Source organism: Podarcis tiliguerta (assembly GCF_965153285.1).
Source record: "Podarcis tiliguerta genome assembly, chromosome: 7".
Classification (NCBI taxonomy): domain Eukaryota; kingdom Metazoa; phylum Chordata; class Lepidosauria; order Squamata; family Lacertidae; genus Podarcis; species Podarcis tiliguerta.
Window position 1 is genome coordinate 24,193,164 of NC_139540.1, and position 20,194 is coordinate 24,213,357.

Sequence of the window (20,194 nt, forward strand, 5' to 3'; positions counted from 1 at the left end):
CGCTGTGGGTAAAACCTCAGCGCCTAGGACTTGCCGATCGCATGGTCGGCGGTTCGAATCCCCGCGGCGGGGTTAGCTCCCGTCTTTCGGTCCCAGCTCCTGCCCACCTAGCAGTTCGAAAGCACCCCTAAGTGCAAGTAGATAAATAGGTACTGCATTATAGCGGGAAGGTAAACGGTGTTTCCGTGTGCTGCGCTGGTGCTGGCTTGCCAGAGCAGCTTCATCACGCTGGCCATGTGACCTGGAAGTGTCTCCGGACAGCGCTGGCCCCTGGCCTCTTAAGTGAGACGGGCGCACAACCCTAGAGTCGGACACAACTGGCCCATACAGGCAGGGGTACCTTTACCTTAAGAACAACTGAAGACACCAACACTCATTTTAGTTCAGCTTAAAGGACTACCAATGGAATGCAGCACTGCTATCTAGTGTGTATCCTGTATGGATGTATTGCTTGATGGCCGGCAACTTTTAGCACACGAGAAAGCAGTGCGCCTTGACACAGCTTTTTCTATGGGTTCCATCCACAGGTGGAAGAACTTTGCACCTTCACTCATTGGCTCTGGCCATCATGAGCTCAAACCCTTTACTACTAAGCTCTGCCCCCTGGTGGATGGAGTCTTAGAAGCGGGTGCCATGCTGCATGCTGAGGTCCCGGGTGGTACTACTCTTGAGGGTAATCCATTTCTCCAGAAACATTGCAGATCAAGTTGAGTAAGGACAGCCAGCCTCTCCTTTGCAACCTCTTATTTTAAAGCTTCACATTCAGTTATGTCCTCTGCATTCTCAATCCTCTCTCAATAATATGTCAGTATTATTATTTAAGTAAACTGACAAGAAAGAACTGTTGGGATCTAGAAGTCTTTGCAATGCTTCTAAGGGTCTTTTCCTAACAGAAAAAAAAGCATGGCAAAGAATTAAGATGCAGAATGCATATCAAATACTCTTTATTGCTATACATAAAAGGGGACACACAACCATTACCCGTTCCTTTTAAAATTAGCCAAGCTGCAATTAGAATGCTAAATATTACACTCCTATGCGTTGAATGGTAGGGGAGAGATAAAAGAAACCTATAGATGTATCTAAACTGACATTTAAGAGGCTTTGTAACAATAGGACCTCACACTGGAATACTTTATTTTCTGCCAAAAAAAAAGAAAAGTTAAAACCCAGTCCCTGTTTCAGTTTTTTAAAACTTCATAACCCTTATTAAGAGCTAATTATAATTGTCATAAGAATAAAGCAGACTTATCTTTAAAGAACTAATCCCAGATGCAAAATTGAACTTTATTCTACAAAGAAGAATATTCTCAGCATCAAGTTGTTCCGTGCAGGGGCGGACTGCTAATTAGTTCATGTATTATTATTTTTTAAGTGCTTTGAAATTGCACAGGTTCTTCTGTATGTTTTGTGATTCCCCCCCCCCTTTAATGGACTACAGGACACAATCCACTGGAAGTATTTCTTACTTTCTGCACAAGCTGTATCATACCCTCCAACGCTCCTCTGCTGAATTTGGGACACATGTCTTTTGGTGCTTCACTCTCACAAGAGACAGAGGTCTGAAGCGGGAGCACAGCCCCACTGCAAGCTTATCCTCCTCCCCGAGTTTGGTGGCCGTGGCGCTGGAGGGGGAAAAGGGACACTCCGGGATCAAATCAGAAGCCAGTATGGCTTCTGCAATTCCGGGGTGTCCTGGGGAAATCGGGACACTTGAAGGGTATGCTGTATAGAAACGAATGGGGAAAACACAAACACATAGCTGTACAGGAAAGATTGTGCCACCAGAATGGTGAAAGGGATTAGCTAATTCAAGGGTTGCCAACACAGTGCCTATGGGCACACATTAACCTGCAGCAGCCTCTGTTATCACCTGAAAGACCCCATCTCCCCACTGAAATTAGGGAGATAGATAGAAGCCTACAACAGAATAGTTCCCCCCCCCCCACTGAGTCTAACTGCAACGTGGGGACCGTTTTGGGGTGTGCATTGCCCCTGGGGTTAATTCCCCCCATACCATAATTGTCCTGCGTGGACAATCTATCTGGAGTTTACAAGTGGGGAGGAAAGATTAACCCTTACATCAAGGGCCCTCCAGGGTGGTGGTGGTGTTCACAACCATTTCTCTAGTTTGATGGCCTTTGAGCTAGATGCTGTGTTATCTGTTGTCTGTAGTTTAACTGGGCTATTAACAGGGTCACCCGCAGCTCCCTGGCCAGGCTTTATACACAGGCCTGCAGAAGGGCTTTAACTAGGCCAGAGTGGTGCCTTCCAGATGCGGCTAGACTGCAATACCTATCATCCCCAGCCATGCTGGCTGGGACTGATGGGAGTTGGAGTCCAGCAACATCTGGAGGCAACTGCACCGGCCACCCATGAACTAGGCCAAGGCTGGAGAGAAGGAGAGGGAACGGCTGGAAGCAGTGCACTGTGATTGAATGCAACATGGATAATACTGTGTCGACAGCTGACAATTTGATTCAGATCGCCAGCATAGCAGTTGTCTCAAGGTCAGGGAGTACATCCCCACACACACAGTTCCGTTTGCTCCGTAAGGGCAAGCCCTGCTAGCTCATCCACAGCCTCAAGAGAGAAAGAAAATAGCAACATATGAAGAGCTCTGATGGACCAAAGAGCCATCTGGTCCAGCATTCTGTTTTCAAAACTGGCTAGCCAAATGCTTCCAGGAAGCTTAAAAGCAGAGCGCAAAAGCAAACAGATTTCTACCACCGCTTGTCCCAGCAAACATCTGATCTTCATCACTATATTGACTCTGAACATGGAGCCTTTGTCTACCTGTCATGGCTCATAGCATTAAAAAGGAGAGGGGGGATCTAAACAGGTGCTACTCATAGATGTCCCCCACAAAAGGATGCAGAACAGAAAATGCAAACCAAGATGCTCTTGGCAGGGCCAGCATCATAGGTGTCTTTGGGTAGCTACTGGGGACCCAATGCCTGCCATGTAACGCAAGGGAGAACTAGGCCTGCCATCAACCCGCTGCCAACAGCTGCACAACCACCTCTCTAACTTGGCAGGATGACATTTCTGCTCATTTGTGTTTTGCTACAGTGCTACTTACACATTGCAAAACAGGGAGAGCTAATCACCCACAGGCATGTAGAAATTGCTGTAATTCAAATAGAGGAAACACATCCCTCTAAAGGCAGACTTGCATAAAACTTGCATATGTCTATTTACATGTATAGCTGCACATGTAACAATAACTACCCTAATTCAAACATAAGTACATCTCACCGTAGCAAGAGAGGCTGTGACCAGGCGGCCTGCTTGCCTGCTTAGTCCCTTGCTCTCCCTTCTTTTTATTATTTATCTATAAACTGGACTTGGACCAGACAGCCTTCAAACTAGTGCTATGTTGAAACCTGGCCCCCTCCCCGTTTCCTCAAAAAGTTACCTTTCCCTGAACAAGAGACTTCTCTTTTTCTGCCTCATTCTCCAGGTGCTTTAGAATTTCTTCAGAATGTTGGTTGCCATAGGTGATGTGTCTCCTAGCTCCACTTCCATTAAACATTTCTCCAAAACGTTGCTGGAAGGGGGGCGGACCACCCCAAGTGTCATCGCTGAGGGGGTGACATGCAGCGCCCGCCCACGACTCCCAAGCCTACTCCAAGCTGTCGATGTGGGGGGGATGGCAAATCTCCCACAGACCAGCCACTGTGAGAACAAGATGCTGGACCAAATGGGCCACTGGCCTGATGCAGCAAGCTCTTCTTGTTATACAGTGGTACCTCGGGTTAGGTACTTAATTTGTTCCAGAGGTCTGTTTTTAACCTGAAGCACCACTTTAGCCAATGGGGCCTCCTGCTGCCACTGCGCCACCGGAGCACAATTTCTGTTCTCATTCTGAATCAAAGTTCTTAACCTGAAGCACTATTTCTGGGTTAGCAGAGTCTGTAACCTGAAGCGTATGTAACCCGAGGTACCACTGTATTCTTAATGGTCCCCTAGCTGGCTACCGCCTGCCGTTCCACACACACAGTGCCCCCAACTGGCAATGCATTGTGGGGGAGCAGAAGTGGCATGCGTCAGCTGACACCTGTTAGCTGTTACTGCTCCTGCTACTACACTGAAAGGGGAGCCCAGCAACCCAGCCCAAGGTTTTGTGCAGAGATAAGGAAGCTCATACCTGTGGAGAGGGCAAACACACAGCCCTCCAGACCTCTCTATCTTGGGACTTCCCCCAGCACCTCTCACCAGCCCTCCCTGTGCATTTCTGCCTATCCAAAATGAGTCCTTGATCTCCGATAATGGCTCTTGCCTGCAGGATGAGGAGGGGCAAGCCAATGTTTGTAGAAACTCGTGAACTGTACACCATGTGTTGCTCTGTCCACTTTCCAGCCTGCTCATCACAGGCATGTGGCCCTGAAATGCCACCCAGATGCAAATGTGGCCTTTGGGAATGGTAAACCTCCCCCATCTCTGGTTTATGGCTTTCTTAGAATCCGAGTTGAATCCGACCCCACAAGGGTCACCCAACCCTCTGCAATGCAGGAATCTTTTGTCCAACTTAGGGCTCAAACCCACAACCCTGAGATTAACAGCCTCATGATTTATCAACTGAGCTACCCCAGACTTCCTGAGTAATAAAGCCCAAACCACACTGGTTGGTAGCCTTGCTTGAACTCTTAACCATAGTGCAGCAGGTGGATGAAGCTTCTCTACCTCAGGACCGTCCTCCTGCCACACCCACCCTGCAGCCCAGCCTGAGTCATGAAACCTGTCATTTCCATAGTTTATACAAGATAGGGAGATAACATGCTTAACCACGCACATTAAGATAGGGAAGCGAACTTTGAGACAAAAAACATTTGAACAAGAGAAAAACATTAACAGGGTTACGCGAAATGTCCCGAGTAAAAATCAGACCTTGGAGGAAATGAATTAGCATAAACCGGTGTCGCATAGAGGCTGCAAACATGTGCCAAAAAACCATCCCTTCAAATCTCACTTCCGACAAAGCATTACACAATTTTCCTTCGACTGTTCCTCAACTGGCTTGGTTTCCAGACCCTTCCTTGAACATCTCAGTCGCCTTCTTCTGCACACCTTTCAGCTTGTCAATATCCTTCTTAAACTGTGGTGCCCAGAACTTTTTTTTAAATAAATAAAAAAAAAAGATAATTTAAGTATGTGAGCTTAAGAGTGTCAGAACACAAAAATGACATCAAAACATCAAAATAATTACCTAGGAGCTTATTCATCAATCATGGGCTAAATGGAAAGAGACAGAGAGAGGCACAGAGAGAGAGAGAGAGAGAGAGAGGACAGCCTAAATGAAGAAAGCTTGAGCAATGCTTCTATTTTTATACAGAATTTCTAGAAATCCTTGTTGACGTTTGCAGATCAAAAGGAGCTAATTCATGATGCCGAATAGGAAATGTGGAAAAGAAACAATAGGCTCAGGTTAATATCCACTTAATTGCTAAAAGGTCTCCTAAATCTGTGAATAATCTAATAATTTCCTAACGATGTTTTCCATTTGATTCTCCTCCAAGGGATACAGGAAATCATATACCTGGGAGTACATGAGGTGGCTTGGATAACATCGGATTAGACTTTTAAAGCCCTGGAGCAAAGGAAAGAAACTTGCATGGTACACCGGGGCGTCTGGTACAGTTAGTAGCATCTAACAGTCAGCTTGTTATGACAGCTGTGGAAAAAGTTGGCTCAGAGGTTAGCTGAATGTGCAATATAAGAGGAATTATGGCGTTGTTGTTTTTAAGTTATGGGGTTGTTTCCTGTGATGGAAATAGAGCAGCAAAGGCTGAAAACGGAAGAAATTGAGGTATTTCTGAAAGCCTGCTCATACTTGTTCAATAAGAGTTATCTCTTTGTGTTTGGGGGCTCAGAGTTGTGTTCTGCTATACATTTTTATGGATTTTGAACTAGTCGGCTTTGCCTCACAGAAACTCCCAAAGCAGGTTGTGTGGTGTGTGTACACGTCTACACATGTACATACACACAAATATTGGGCTGCCACCCCTGTTTGCCAATCCCACCTACCTGCCAAACCTGCTTCCCCCACACCTGGCTGACCCCTCCTCTCTTTACACCTGAACAACCCCTTTCCCTTTACCCCTCACAACGCCCCCACGCTCTGCCTCTTTTAAAGGAGGGTGGGAGGCGTTTCAGAGAGCAGTTTGGCAAACTGCTTTCTGCAACATCTCTCCCTCTCTGTTACACCTCCCCGCAGTCGCATTATGAACACATTGTAGTAACAACACTTGGGGAGGCCCACAGCAGAGCAAAAAGGGGTATGGCTGGGTGGGGGCCTAGAGGGACAGATTTTGGCCCATCTCAATGGGGGGACTTGTCGGCCTTGCTCCGGGCTCCTAACCAAGCACATGCTTAGGACTAGGGCTGGGTGATATCTGGTTTTCAACATCACGATATATCACCAGCTAAACATTGCAATACAGTGGTACCTCGGGTTACAGACACTTCAATCACAGACACTTCAGGTCACAGACACTTCAGGTCACAGACTCCACTAACCCAGAAATATTACCTCAGGTAAAGAACTTTACCTCAGGATGAGAACAGAAACTGTGCACCAGCGATGCAGCGGCAGCAGGAGGCCCCATTAACTAAAGTGGTACCTCAGGTTAAGAACAGTTTCAGGTTAAGAACAGACCTCCGGAACAAATTAAGTTCTTAACCCGAGGTACCACTGTATACTGATATATTGCCATGTCTGAAATAAGGATCAAGCTATGTATAGGCATTGGTTGGCTTCATGGTTTTTCACACGTTGTGAGTTTTTCATAGCACACACACATAACAATTTGCAATATATTGACAGGTCAAAAACCTTGAAACCAATATCACGATATGACTTGAGACAGGTTTGGGACGATTATCAAAATAAAGCCCAGCCCGACTTAAGACAGTGGTGAAATAAATTAAGGTTGAATTGATCTAGCACAAGAGATGTACAAATATGGTTGTCTTAAAAACCTTGTTTGTTTATTTTCCTGCTTACTCTTGGAGATGTCCACTCTCAGGCCTGGAGTGAAGAAAGCAAAGGTTGCAAAATATCAACATGCAACCCTTCTGCTTGTCAAGTGAATACTAAAACATAGCAGCGCAGCAAGCAGCCTTCTCTATCAAGAAGCATAGCTTCTCAACCCCAACCTACCCTGGAAAATGCAAGTTTCTGGAGTCAAAAGTTGTAATGCGATCTCCCTAAGTTTCTCGAAACAGCAGTGAGTATGGAGCTGTCACTATCTGTCAGCTCTTGCACCGGCAGCTTGGCCAGCCCTGTGGAATTAGGGAAACCGAATACAATCAGACTGTCAAATCAAACAGCAGTTACAAAGGCATTTCTTGGGCACCCTCAAGCAGCATTCCAGCAGAGAAGACCCTGTGCAGTTCCGCTGCAGATAATGAACTCTGAACATTGCTGGGAAGCTTTCCTAGAAATGGCAAAACACCTCTTTTAATGCAATTTGCCGGGTTTTTTCCTCTTTTAATTTGCCAGTAGAATGGATGAATAACTTCTACTTAGGTTTCTCCTCTGAGCTGGAAAACAGTAGGATAACTACCATTTGTAAGATACTGCCAGATAGTTTTATTTTTTTAATACTTATCCATATACTCACTGGAGCAAACCTGATACCAGTCACTGTAAATAACAAGCCACACATTGTTCAGGACAGGTAATTTCTGTTGATTTCAGAACAGCTTCCTTCTTATGTCGTGAATTTAGAACAACAGTGTTAAACAACAAGGCTTTTTTAAAAAGGGTCAGTTTGGAAGTATTTTTAATCGATATGCTGGTTTAAGTAACATGATTTTTTTAAAATTAAATAAACCCTGTTGTATATCTCCAAGGAGATGGGGAAAATACTTGGCCTGATTTACACATTCTGTTTTTGGGACATGGCCGTCTTCCCAGACATCACTCCTGGATTTAAAAACTACTTAATATGTAACAAGAGTTTAAGGGCTGTGCCCATGTTAGATTTATGCAACAAGGCCACACAGAGCTATAATTGGAGAAGCCATGATCCTCTGTCAGACCATTCCTGGAACCCGAATATTCCTTGGAGAACAAAATTGTGAGGGAGCTGGTTAATATATTCCGCAAAAGTCAGGAAAGCAGATTACTTCATTTTCCTATTTCTGTATAACACAAGGCTGCAAGGGAGAAGGTCTCAGTGGGTACCTGTGTGTTTGTTGGCAACCGCAGCATAAGGTGTAAACATCATATAAACCAAATGTAACATTAGTGGCATGGATATTACCACCAGAGCTAGAGGGATGCGAACAAAGGAATCAACCTTTGTGATGGGAATGAGCTGGCTTTTTAAGATGCGCCACTTTGATAAGACAAACCCCGTATTTCAAAGGTGTAAAAACTACATTTCAATTAGTCTGCTTGTCTTGAGGAAAGCATGCTCAGTTTCCTCAGTGGATCAGAGCCTGCCATCCAACAGCAGAAGCCTCAGAGCCCACATCTTGCCTTGTTTCCTGTCCTGTTGGATAAGTGATGCTAAATCAGTCTGAGTGCCCAGTGAATGCTGTAGGAGGAATTAACATTTGTTTAAGCAAAGTAAGCTTTCTGTTAAGTGTATGTACTTCCAGGGGGGTGGGGGGTGGGAATCTGTCATTTGAAGCAAAGTTTGCTCAACCACCATCCTCATTGGTAAGGTCCGCAATGTTAATTCTTCTATTCCTGTTTATATAGATATAAACACACAAATATATACAATTGCGCCTCCATCTAATAACTGTGTGCAGCTGAAATTCTGCCAATTTTCATTGGGTGATATTGCTGAGAAGCTGGGTAGCTTTTCCAGGCTGTCAGATACAAACGACCCTTTTTGAATTCCTCCAGACACATGGTGGACTGACAATTGCCAGCTGTCTGAAGTTATGGAGTGACATAATTTGAATTGCATTCTATTGTGATGGGGGGGATCCTTTCTCCCTTTCCATTGGCACAGAAGCAATATGCTCTTTAGGCTAAGCACTGGGACTAAAAGGTATTTTATTTCAACCATGTGGACCTTGCATTCAGAATAGCTGTCGGTAGCTGTGATTTATTATCAACTAACAGGCCATTCAGATGTGCTGATGCCAGAAGCGGACAAGCTGGCTATTTTGCAATGAATTTATAGACTGTCCCTAATCCTCAGACCCACATTCCTCTTCTTTTATAGCCCCATGCCGAACCTTCTTGTGACCAATGGACCCTGGGGGTTATTTGGGCCTAAGTGCCTCTGTCTACCAGTCAGACACATAAATTAATAACTTACCCCTTCCCGGGAGCTTGAGAAAAATCAAAGCTTAAACTTAAGGCAGGGTCAACAACTGCAGTTGCTTTGCTGTGGCTGAAGGATGAAGAAATTAAGGCTGGAGGAAGGATTGGGTTGAAGTAAAAAGGTGGAAAACGAATAAGAACACAATCCTACACCCACCCACCCCTTACCACAGTAGATAGATGGAGATGTGGGCGTAGAATGGCATACAGTTGCCCCTCCACAGGTGGAGAGCATTGCCTGGTGGGGGGAGGGGACAACAAGAGCATTGTTTCATCTCATTTCACTTTGAATTTGTATGCTGCTTTTGTGTATTGCTATACACAAGGTGCGGACACAGGTGGCACTGTGGTCTAAACCACAGAGCCTAAGGATTGCCAATCAGAAGGTCGGTGGTTTGAATCCCCGTGATGGGGTGAGCTCCCATTGCTCTGTCCCTGCTCCTGCCCACCTAGCAGTTCGAAAGCACGTCAAAGTGCAAGTAGATAAATAGGTGCCGCTCCGGCGGGAAGGTAAACGGTGTTTCCGTGCGCTGCTCTGGTTCGCCAGAAGCAGCTTAGTCATGCTGGCTACATGTACGCCAGCTCCCTCAGCCAATAAAGCAAGATGAGCGCCGCAACCCCAGAGTTGGCCACGACTGGACCTAATGGTCAGGGGTCCCTTTACCTTTATACACAAGGTGCTTACAAGGCGAAGAAACAGCAAAATACATTGCAATGATCACACATCTCTCAGGGTCATGACTTCGAGCCAAACGTTGGACAAAAGATTCCTGCACTGCAAGAAGCTAGAACAGATGCCCTGCTATGGTAAGGTTACCAGATGTCCCCGTTTCCTGGGGACAGTCCGCAGATTTACAAATCAGTCCCCATACAAAATTCAATGAAGTTGAAAAGTGTCCCCGGATTCATTGGAAAAAATCTGGTAACTTTATGCTATGGTGCCTTCCAACCCCAAATTCTATTATCTTAATAACTATCCAACGCAATGCAAATAAGCCATAATAAAAAAATATGACTCTAAAAGAAACAACTTAGATAAAGTAACATTCAGTGCTCTATTTCGAATATAATATTACACATTACATCAGCAAATAATATGTGGAAATTCACTCTCAACAGCTACAAGAAATCATTACTTGTCTATAATCAATAAAAACAGCAAGTCGCAATACTTTTTAATAAAAAAAAAACATGCAAAAAGTCCAAATTGAGCAACCAAGTCACATACTTACATTAATTTTATAATTTTTGCGTGAGTGGCAGCATCACACACCTGGCTTCCCAAATCTGAGTGTCGCTGCCATTTAACAAAAGGAGGTGAGACACAGGAGGCGCAGTCGGCGTGGGGGCGGCGTCAAGCAGACATTCCTGTCACTGGGCCCACACCATACTGAGTTTCCCACCACTCTAGGGCTGCCATACATCTGGATTTTTGCCAAATCAGCAAAATGTCCTGGGAAAACTGGACTTCGGGAAACTAGGGCAATCTTTTAAAGAAAAATGCTTTTAAAATCCAAAAAAAGCCCAAAGACTTGTGGGGTTGTTGTTGTTGTTTTTTTTGGGGGGGGGGGATGTTTCCAAAAATGGTCAACAACTTTGTCCAGATTTTCACTTTTGGGAATATGGCAACCCTACACAACTCATCCCTCTCAGTAAGCAGCAACAATGCTCACTCTTGGGCAGCCCACTGCGCAACAACATCCCACTTCTGGCCCAGTTCCAAAATGCCTCATTTGGCCCAATGTTTGCTTTCTGCCACAGAGGAGCCCCCTCCCCCAGCCCTCCTCTCCATCAGAAAAGCCACTTACTCACTTCTTTTAAGCATCCTTTTGTCCTTGTTATCAAGGATACCAATTTACTTTTAAAATTTCAGCAGTTTGCAATGCTAAATCCCATTGGACTCAACCCATCAGGTTCTCAGTGATCATTGTCACCACATTTTCTATGCATGCTTTCAACCCATTCTGATTTTTTCTAGAGGATATTGTGCCACAGTCTACCCCAGCTAGTCACAACTGACGTTAAAAGCGTGGTTTTCTTCATTGTTTCAAAAAGCACTGTCATTTTTTTTAAAGTGCTGATTCTAGCTCATTTTAATTCATGATCATGTTCGCAACCTGAGCGTCCACTGTATACAAAAGACGTAAGGGGACACAGGCAAACTGAGTGATTTTTTTGTTCACTTTGGTGCTGTTGACTTCACCCCCAGAGGCACACTCCACTGTCTCTTGAGACAGATGGACGGCACCAACAAGAAACTGTCAGAGGCACCACAAAATACAGTTCACGGGGGGGGGGGGGTCAGATGGTGCTCAGGACTACCCTTCCTTGCCCCCCCCCAAACAGGTCAAACACCTATGCCCAATCCAAAACAAAACACAGGCAAAAAAGTAAGCTACCCCTATGTGAAGTCATAAAAATGCAATTAATCAAAAAATAAATGGAGAGGCCGGGGGGGGGGGGCTTGGCAGGCACAAGGGGGGCACTTGAAGGTGCCACAATGCCCACAGGCACCACAGTGGGGAGCCCAGTTCTGTCTGAATGGGCTGCTGCCATTTGCTGTTTTAATTTGCTGGGTTAGTTTGGAAATGTTTATTATTATTTTGTCAACTATGTTTTATATTTATCAATTACTAAATAATAATACATTTTGTGCTTTTTTGTTTCTACCCTGGGAACATAGATTTACGTTGAAAGTATGGGGTACAAATGAAATAAGTAGATAAATATGCTCCCACTTAGAATACTAGCAGCCACATTCTCATTTTTTGAAACAAGAAAATGTTTATTTTAGAAAATAAAGGTACTCAATCACAATGCATCCTATAAAGTATAAATTGTTCCTCCTTCCGGCTGCCAGAATACGAAGCCATGCCATTTGCTTGCATGTTTATGTCCCAGTGGCCTCAGTTCAGGACTCTTGAGCTGTGCGCTGCAACGGCTGCTGATGCTGTATTCAAGCCATAAATCTCCGAGGGTGGTTTCGCTTTGAGGCAGGAACACCTGACCAAGGCTCGCATGGGCCATCTGGCAGAGACAGATAGCAGGCCAGATAGAGCCATCTCCTCATGTTCCAAAGACATGCCAGATTTGTCCTTTTGTTGCGAAGATGTAAACAAATGGTGAGGAACCTGGATTCTGGTACATGAAACGCAAGAAATAACTCTGGGCGCTAGTGGCAGCTCCCCACCACACAATATTTCCCATTACCGCATCTGCTCCCCCATTTACATTCTACACAGATGGGATGGATAACGTTTTTCCCCCAGCCCGAGAGAGCTGCATGGAAGGGCCAGAAGCCAAGGTGAGCAAAACAAGGGAGAGAGACTCTTAACTTTGCTAAGGAGGCTATGTTCCAACTGTGCAAAAAAGCCAGAGGCACAAAAACCTTTCCATCTTCTTTCCAAGCAAGCATGAGGCATTGCCATAGTTCAAGGGCACATTTCAGCCAGGCAAAAAGCCTTTGAGGAGAGCATGGAACAGGATTGGTGGGAAGTGTTGTCTGTGGGGATTATGACCTTGGTCAGGGGTCAGCAAACTTTTTCAGCAGGGGGCCGGTCCACTGTCCCTCAGACCTTGTGGGGGCCCAGACTATATTTTAGAAAAAGAAAAAGAAATGAACAAATTCCTATGCCCCACAAATAACCCACAGATGCATTTTAAATAAAAGGACATACTCTACTCATCTAAAAACACACTGATTTCCGGACCATCTGCGGGCCAGATTTAGAAGGCGATTGGGCCGGATCTGGCCCCCAGGCCTTAGTTTGCCTACCCATGACCTTGGGAGTCTCAGGGGCCAGTCATAGGGGTGCAGCTACTATGAAACTAATGGAGCTTAAGCTCCAGGACCCCTAATCCCAGAGGGGCCCCGGAAGAGACTTTAGTCCACATTGTTTAAAAATTGGGCCTAGGAGACCTAATCTGAGTTGCATTGATTTGAGTAATTTTTTTTCATTTTTGTTGTTGTGTGTATTTCAACAATCCCAAAGTTTGAAAGTTAGTAGCACAGATGTTGTAAGGGTGTGGTGATCTGTCATGGAACAGCCCCGTGGAAGAAGAGAACAGTGGTTACCTAGACCTCATTGCTGGTAGGCACATCCCATTCCATACTCTCCAACATTTCTCTGATCAAAATAGGGACATCCCAAGGAAGACTGGGACATTCTGGGATTAAATCAGGAACCTAGATGGCTTTTGTAAATCTGGGACTGTCCCTGCAAAATAGGGACACTTGGAGGGAGGTCTATAGTACTTGGTCCTTTAAATAATGGTCCTTATCCCTTCACTCCCCCCAAACAATTTTCCCCCTCGAATTGTGGCCATAATGTGCACTCCCTAAAGGGGTATCCAATGTAGTACCCTCCAGATGTTAAAGACCTCAACTCCCATCAGCCCCATCCAGCAAGGTCAATGGACAGGGATGATGGGAGTTGTAGTCCAAAACATCTGTAGGCACCACACCAGCTGCCCCTGCCCTGAAGCTCCCAAGTTTGATTGGAAAAGGAACGTGTAAGAGCAGAGAAACCATTTTTCCTCTCCCTGTATATTTGGCTCTCTTAATCGACGGAGCAGATTTACGCCTTTAATGCCCTTTCTGGAGTTAAACCAAAGCTTTAATGAAATAGTGTTTCCAAAAGTGTATTTTGTCAAGGGAACGTTTCCAAATCTAACTCTCAAGATACTTCATTTGCATTGAATTATTCTGCCACCAGAAAGAAACACAGCCAAAAACGTACACCTGGCAATCACACAGCTGCCTCAGCAAACCACAGCTGGGAGGGAAGCTCAGATAGAAGAAGAAAGTCAACCACAAATGCCACAGGCTGTAAGGATGACGTGAACCTAAACAGAGTCAATAAAGTACGCTCAGCTCCAACTGCTACCTAGACTCTGCCACCAACTGGGGTACAAAGGCTGACTGGGAGGCTGTGCCCACTGCCTCTCAGCAAAAACAATGCCCAAGGAAAGGCCATAGCTCTGGAAATTTGTGGGATCTCTTGTTAACGGTCCCATGTGGCACCTTTCAGACTAGCCAAGTCAGGCTGCAATCCTGCGCATAGTTAACAGGGAGCAAGCCCCATGGAAATCAGGGGCTTACTTCTGAGTAATGCACAGTGGCATGGAGTCATTAAAAACTGACAGCAGGGACTCCTTCTGAACCACAGACACTTTTCAGTGTTAATGGCGTGCGAACTGCATGCTAAACCACAATACCTGAAGTTTAGGCAATATCTTTGCAAGGGATGAATATGTAGAGAAAACTGGAACAACTTGGGCATGCTTCTGTGACCTCCTAGCAGTTCCACCACATCTGCCACTGAATCCAGGCACTGACCCACCTCAGACTTGTTTAGCTTGAGCAAGGTGCTGGTCTAGCGGCTGAAACGACTCTACGTTATTCAGCCATGAATATTCAACAGGAGAGCTCTGAATACTGAAATTCGCTTCCCTCACCTGATATAGACTCAAAAGCTTTGCAAAGGAACGAAAACAAGCAGTTATTCATCAACAGAGGGCGGCAGCTTAAATTAGTTGCTTGTGGCTATCTGGACAGCTGAGAGAATTCAGCTGCACAATATATAACTGACTTTGCACACCAACAATTAATTCACTTTAGACCAGGCTCCCCTATTACTCACACGTAGGCCAAGCCAGCCATTTTTCAGCACTTTCTTCATGAGAACAATAGAGAACTCACAGTAGGGGCGTTTTAGCTCGTGATAAACTTCCAAAGCATGTTTTTCCATGCAAACATTAATATGTCTAGGACGGCGGCAGTATTTTCAAAGTTATGGTGCAGGTGCAAACACAGTCTTTGTAAATTGCCAGAATAAATCAAAATTACTGTTCTAAGAAATATCTGCCCTGCTCTCAAGTGTGCCTGACATCATGTATGATGCACGTTCTGGCATTTCAGAAACTAGAATTCCGGTTTGTTTAATTTCACACTAAAGGGAGTAGCATCTGTAAAATACTGCTTTCCCAGAAATAAGTGGGGTGGGGTGGGAATTATTTCAAAGGAGAGAAAGAAAGGGGTGGTTTGTAAAAAGGGAAAGAAAATATATTATTACTTATGTTAGGTGAAATCGGATCCTCCCTTAAAGAGGGAGGTGAGACCTGGACAACCGACACCCTGTGTTGTGAGTGGGTACATTGGTCAGCCACAACACCCGATTGGTAGGTTCCTCGAAGCTGGGTGCAATCTGGCTAATGGGACGCAGTCTAAACAGTTCTAGGGACCTATTTATGCCCATGCACATGACCTAGAGCTTCCTCTTTCGGCGCGTGCATTTGGAACACCTGCCCACCTCTCCCTACTTTTAGGGCTTGTGCGCATGACCTTGCTATGCCGTTGTGTGTCGTCTGTCGTTGGGACAGGGGCACGGAAGGAATTTTCCCCACTTGGCTGATTGGCTGTTGCCATTTGGGGTTCACCTGCCACGTAGCAAATCATCACAACTTGTAAGGTTGCAGATAGGTTCTGGTTTGGGTGATAGGGATGGGAGAACGCTCTCGCCATCCCTATGTGAATGGTATTCTGTTAAAGGAATCCAGGGACTCGATGGTTTGGTCAACCCCTGTGAGGTGGTTGTGCCCGTGCCCAAGTCCAGGGAGATATTTGGGTGGTGGCGTTAGCCTGTTCCTGGCTTTCTGCTTATCCAGGTGTTCACCCTAGGCTGACCTATGCCGGTGCCCTGGGTCAGCGCTACCTGCATGGCGGGGAGCTAGTCAAACCAGAGCCTATGCAACCAGCCACTTTCTGTAATCAATAAAGTTGTGGCCTAAATTCTGCCAAATACCAAACCAAAGTTTTGAGTCAATTGTGAATTTATTTAGGGGGGAGGTTTCTGGGTCTGAACACGCAAAACATCACACATTGGAAGCATGGTTTCAGAGCTGCTAGCCATAGTCACTAAGCAAGGAAAAACAAGGCCAGCCGGAGTCAATAGCAGTGTATGGATCTGTTGCCTGAGGCAATCACCTCACCCCACTTTATGGGCAGGCCAGCAGGCCCCAAGGAAGGTGGTAAAAAAACTTCCATAAGGATATACTCCTATACCCAGTGACTTCCTTTTTATTTCAGAGGAACTTACATCTGAGTGAATATGCAGAGAACTGGGAGCCATTAGTGTCCCCCCTAGAGGAGCGACTGTTTCCATGTTCAGGAGTGTGGCCTTGTTTCCTACTTTATAGAGAACAGTCCTCTATTTTAAGAAGCCCCGTTTCAAGATCTGCCTGGTCCAAGTCCAGTTTAAAGATGAAGAACTATAGAAAGATAAAGGAGGAGAGCAAGTCCATTGAAGTCTTCCACCAACATTTAGCACTTGGACAACAGACTGAGCAGAAACACAGGTCTTCTGGTCATATGGTCTTTCTCTCTATAGTCAAGTATGTTATATTTCTGCTTAAATATTTCTGTTTAATTCTATAGTTGCAGCAATGCATCTAAATGAGATATGCTTATGTTATGCCAATCTGGGTTCTTTTAGGGAGTTATGCATTTCCTCTCCTCTTTTTTTGGGGGGGGGGAGGGGGCAACCCAACAAATGAGAAAAGTCCTCTCTCTCTCTCTCTGGTCTCCATCCACCTGGAGGAGGCACTCCAATTGGGACTGTAAAGTTCCACCAGGCTAATTCAGTAGGGGCAATCCTCCAGACAGCTACGTCCAAAGCTGTTTAGGGCTTTATAGACAATGACCAGCATTGGAAACAGATGGTAATCATTGTATCTGTTTATGTACTGGTGAGATATGTTCCCTAAAGCCAGCCCCAATGAGTAACCTAGCAGCAGCATTTTGTTCTAACCAAAGATTAGGGATGGGTGATATCTGGTTTTCAGCATCGTGATACATCACCAGCTAAACGTTTTAATATACGGTACCTATATATCACAATGTCTGAAATAATGATGGAGCTCTGTAAAGGCATTGGCTGGCTTCATGGTTTTCCCCACATTGTGAGTTTTGCATAGCACGCACACACACACACACACACAGAGAGAGAAACAATATATTGATATATTGCCCAGCCCTACTGAAGACCCTGTTAATTCTTCAATGCACTATATCCTAAACAGCTGAATAGACCTTGAATTTTACACAACTTTCCCATCCCTTAGCTTTGATTAGCTAAATGCACAGCGTACAGTGACATTTTCAGACCTTCGGTCGTGTCTCCACAAAATCAACCACACCAAATCCTCTGCTTGCACCCACAGCTTTCTGTTTCAACTTCTACCAGTTCTCAGGCAAACCTTTTCAGCCTAGGAGTTCACACATTTTCTCTATGAACCCGGCCCTGCTACACGACACCAGTGCTCATCAGCATACCGCCAGTGCTGTGAATATTTCAGGGGGGGGGGATAAAATCTTGATCCAAAACAGGGCCTTTGGAGTGACTTGCCAGTTATTTTATTCCCATGGCGCCAGCAGCCAAGTTCCATTTCAAAAATAACCCAGAGTTTCAAAATAAAACCTGGAAATCCGTCAGAATGCTTATATTAATGCATTAATAATGAGATACTTGCGGTTTTCTGCTGGTACATTCGCCACCAATGACAAATGTGAGAAAGGTCAGACGAAAAGATGCCCTTGATTCCAGGACAAGATGATAGTGGGAGCTCAATGTGCAAGAGAATGCAGTGCTCTTGTCAACACAACAGGTCAAAGGACAGGCCAGGAGGGCAGACACTGGGAGTATTTTCTTTAAAAAAAAAAAAAAACCACCAATATCCTGCTATTTGTTTTCTTCCCTCTCCCCATGTATAATTTACTAAGACATCTCTGCCTCCAGCTATGTTCCTTCCTCTGCAAAATTTAAGCCATTGATTTTCAATAAGCTTGGGAAGCAAAGAATTTGTATTTTTGTTCTTTCCCGTACAAATTGCGACATCGGATGTACCGACCTTTTCAGCAAGGGCAATTCAGGCAAGGAATGTGGAAAAAAAATGGAAAACCAGCTCAGCACCATTTGCATGGAAAGAAGGCAGTTCATTATTAAGAGGCTCTAGATTTGTTTAGCCGACATGGAAGCTGCATTCTAAAGTGTGTGTGCGCATTCCTGATCATGTAATTTTTCTTAAGCAGGAAAATCAGAGAAAAATCTGAGTAGTCAACTAAATAATTGTGCAAGCAGAATGACTTGCCCTTGTGCAATGGGACCTCAACACTCTCCTCCTCCCCACCCCTAAATCTGTTCTAACGCGTGACGTGTGAGCCGTGAGGTGGGGAGTCCCACTGCACAAGTGGAAAGTCATTCTGCTTGCACAATCATTTAGTTGAATAAAGCCCGAAGTTCGCTTTATTTGCAGACTGTTATGATGTGAATTGTTGAGACAAGAATGGGAGCCAGGAGCTTTTGAGTCTGGCCTACAGATATGATATACCCAATTGTAGAGAGACGCGTGTTTGGACCAGCCCTAAGAACACAATTTAAAAGTGCCATGAGGGATCCAACCAAGAGTCCATTTAGTCTAGTAAACAAATAGATGCTTCTAGAAAGCTTTGAGGCTTATCACAGAGACCAAAGCCTTCCTGTTTGGGTCTCCTTAGCTATAATGGCCATCCCCTCATGAATCTAACTCCCTTTGAAGCCACCCAAGCCAATGGCCAGCATCACCACACACAGGGACAGTGATCTGCACACATTCAGTACACATTGCGTGAAGTATTTTCTTGTGTCCAGATTCTACTGCCATTCAATTTCACTGCTGCTGCACATCACATTGCCATTGAGCTGTCAACTTCACCCCCAGATCTGTTTGCTGAATAGTTTCAGGTCCCTCCAGGCTAATGCCTCTCCACTGCATCATCACAGATCTACAGCAGGAATTGGGAACCTGTGTGCTCCAGGTATTCACAGAATCATAGAGATGGAAGGTACCGCAAGAGTCATTAGTCCAACCCCCTGCAATGCAGGGCTTCAGCTCCCACCTGCTCCATCCAGCAGGGCTAATGTTCCAGGATGATGGAAGTTGTAGTAGTTCAACAACATCTGGAGGGCAACACATTTCCTTCTGTGGATCTACAGGCTATCCTGGTGAGGCTTCCCTTAAACAGGCTGTAGGTAGAATTACTGCCCATCTTTACAGACACACATCTGCAACCTACTAACTCTTATTAACTAACTACTCACCAGGAGTAATAGACCACCCAGGAGAGGATACAAGGCTAGGAACTATCTCCTGCAACACACCCTGGTGCCAGTTCTGCCCCCATAGCTAGTAAGAAAAACACTGCAACAGAACCTAATGGCATCTGCCTAACATCAAGGACTTATCCCACTGCAGAATGAACCTAAGAAATGGGCATTAGAAATGATAACCGGTGAGGGGCAATTTCAGCCTCTCAATACATTCTGGCCATGTTCATACTTTACCCCTCCCCCCCCAAAAAAGGGGGGCACCAAAAGGAGACGCCAGTGAGAAACTGTTAAATTGGAATAATTTGCAAAATTTGGCATTGTTGGGTTTAGCATCGGCTGGGAGTGCCTAGCTCACTGCAAAAATGCATTCATTATGTACGCTGTTCATCTTGGTTTGCCAATTCATTAACAGTTGGGAAAAGCCAACACCCAGTTGGATGAAAAGATTGACTCCTTTTGTTATGCGACTGAATCTAATTTTCATGTGGGCTCTGCATGTGACACACATCTCGCCTGCATGGCTGGCTCTTCCGGCTTGGCTTTACAATAACAATTCTTCTCACAGCCCAGCCATATATGTGTGAGTGCATTGGGGGGGGGGGAGGATAATGTTTCAAGTATTAGTTATACTGCTGAAGCTATCTGCTGCTATTATTGGGGTTGCTTTGTGAACTGCATGCGGTTTGTGTAAATGTGTTCTTAATATACAGTATTGAATAATATCCAGTCCTGCCGTTCTGCCTGCGCAACAGACTTCCAC

The 20,194-nt window shown here is 45.1% G+C and overlaps 1 protein-coding gene across 4 annotated transcripts in view; it reads right to left on the reverse strand.

Annotated features, from left to right (window-relative positions):
* The window catches only part of CPQ (carboxypeptidase Q), a 155,603-nt gene that overhangs the window by 131,917 nt on the left and 3,492 nt on the right, over window positions 1–20,194 (reverse strand). The window contains exon 1 of one of the 4 annotated variants that reach the window (XM_083451246.1): window positions 7,163–7,284. The exons of 1 other annotated variant lie outside the window; for it this stretch is intronic. The gene's annotated coding sequence lies outside the window, so the exon portion shown is untranslated. Of the gene's footprint in view, window positions 1–1,469; window positions 1,545–4,150; window positions 4,200–7,162; window positions 7,285–20,194 lie in introns of those variants that run through there. 2 more of the 4 variants (XM_083451247.1, XM_083451245.1) reach the window with 2 other exon arrangements.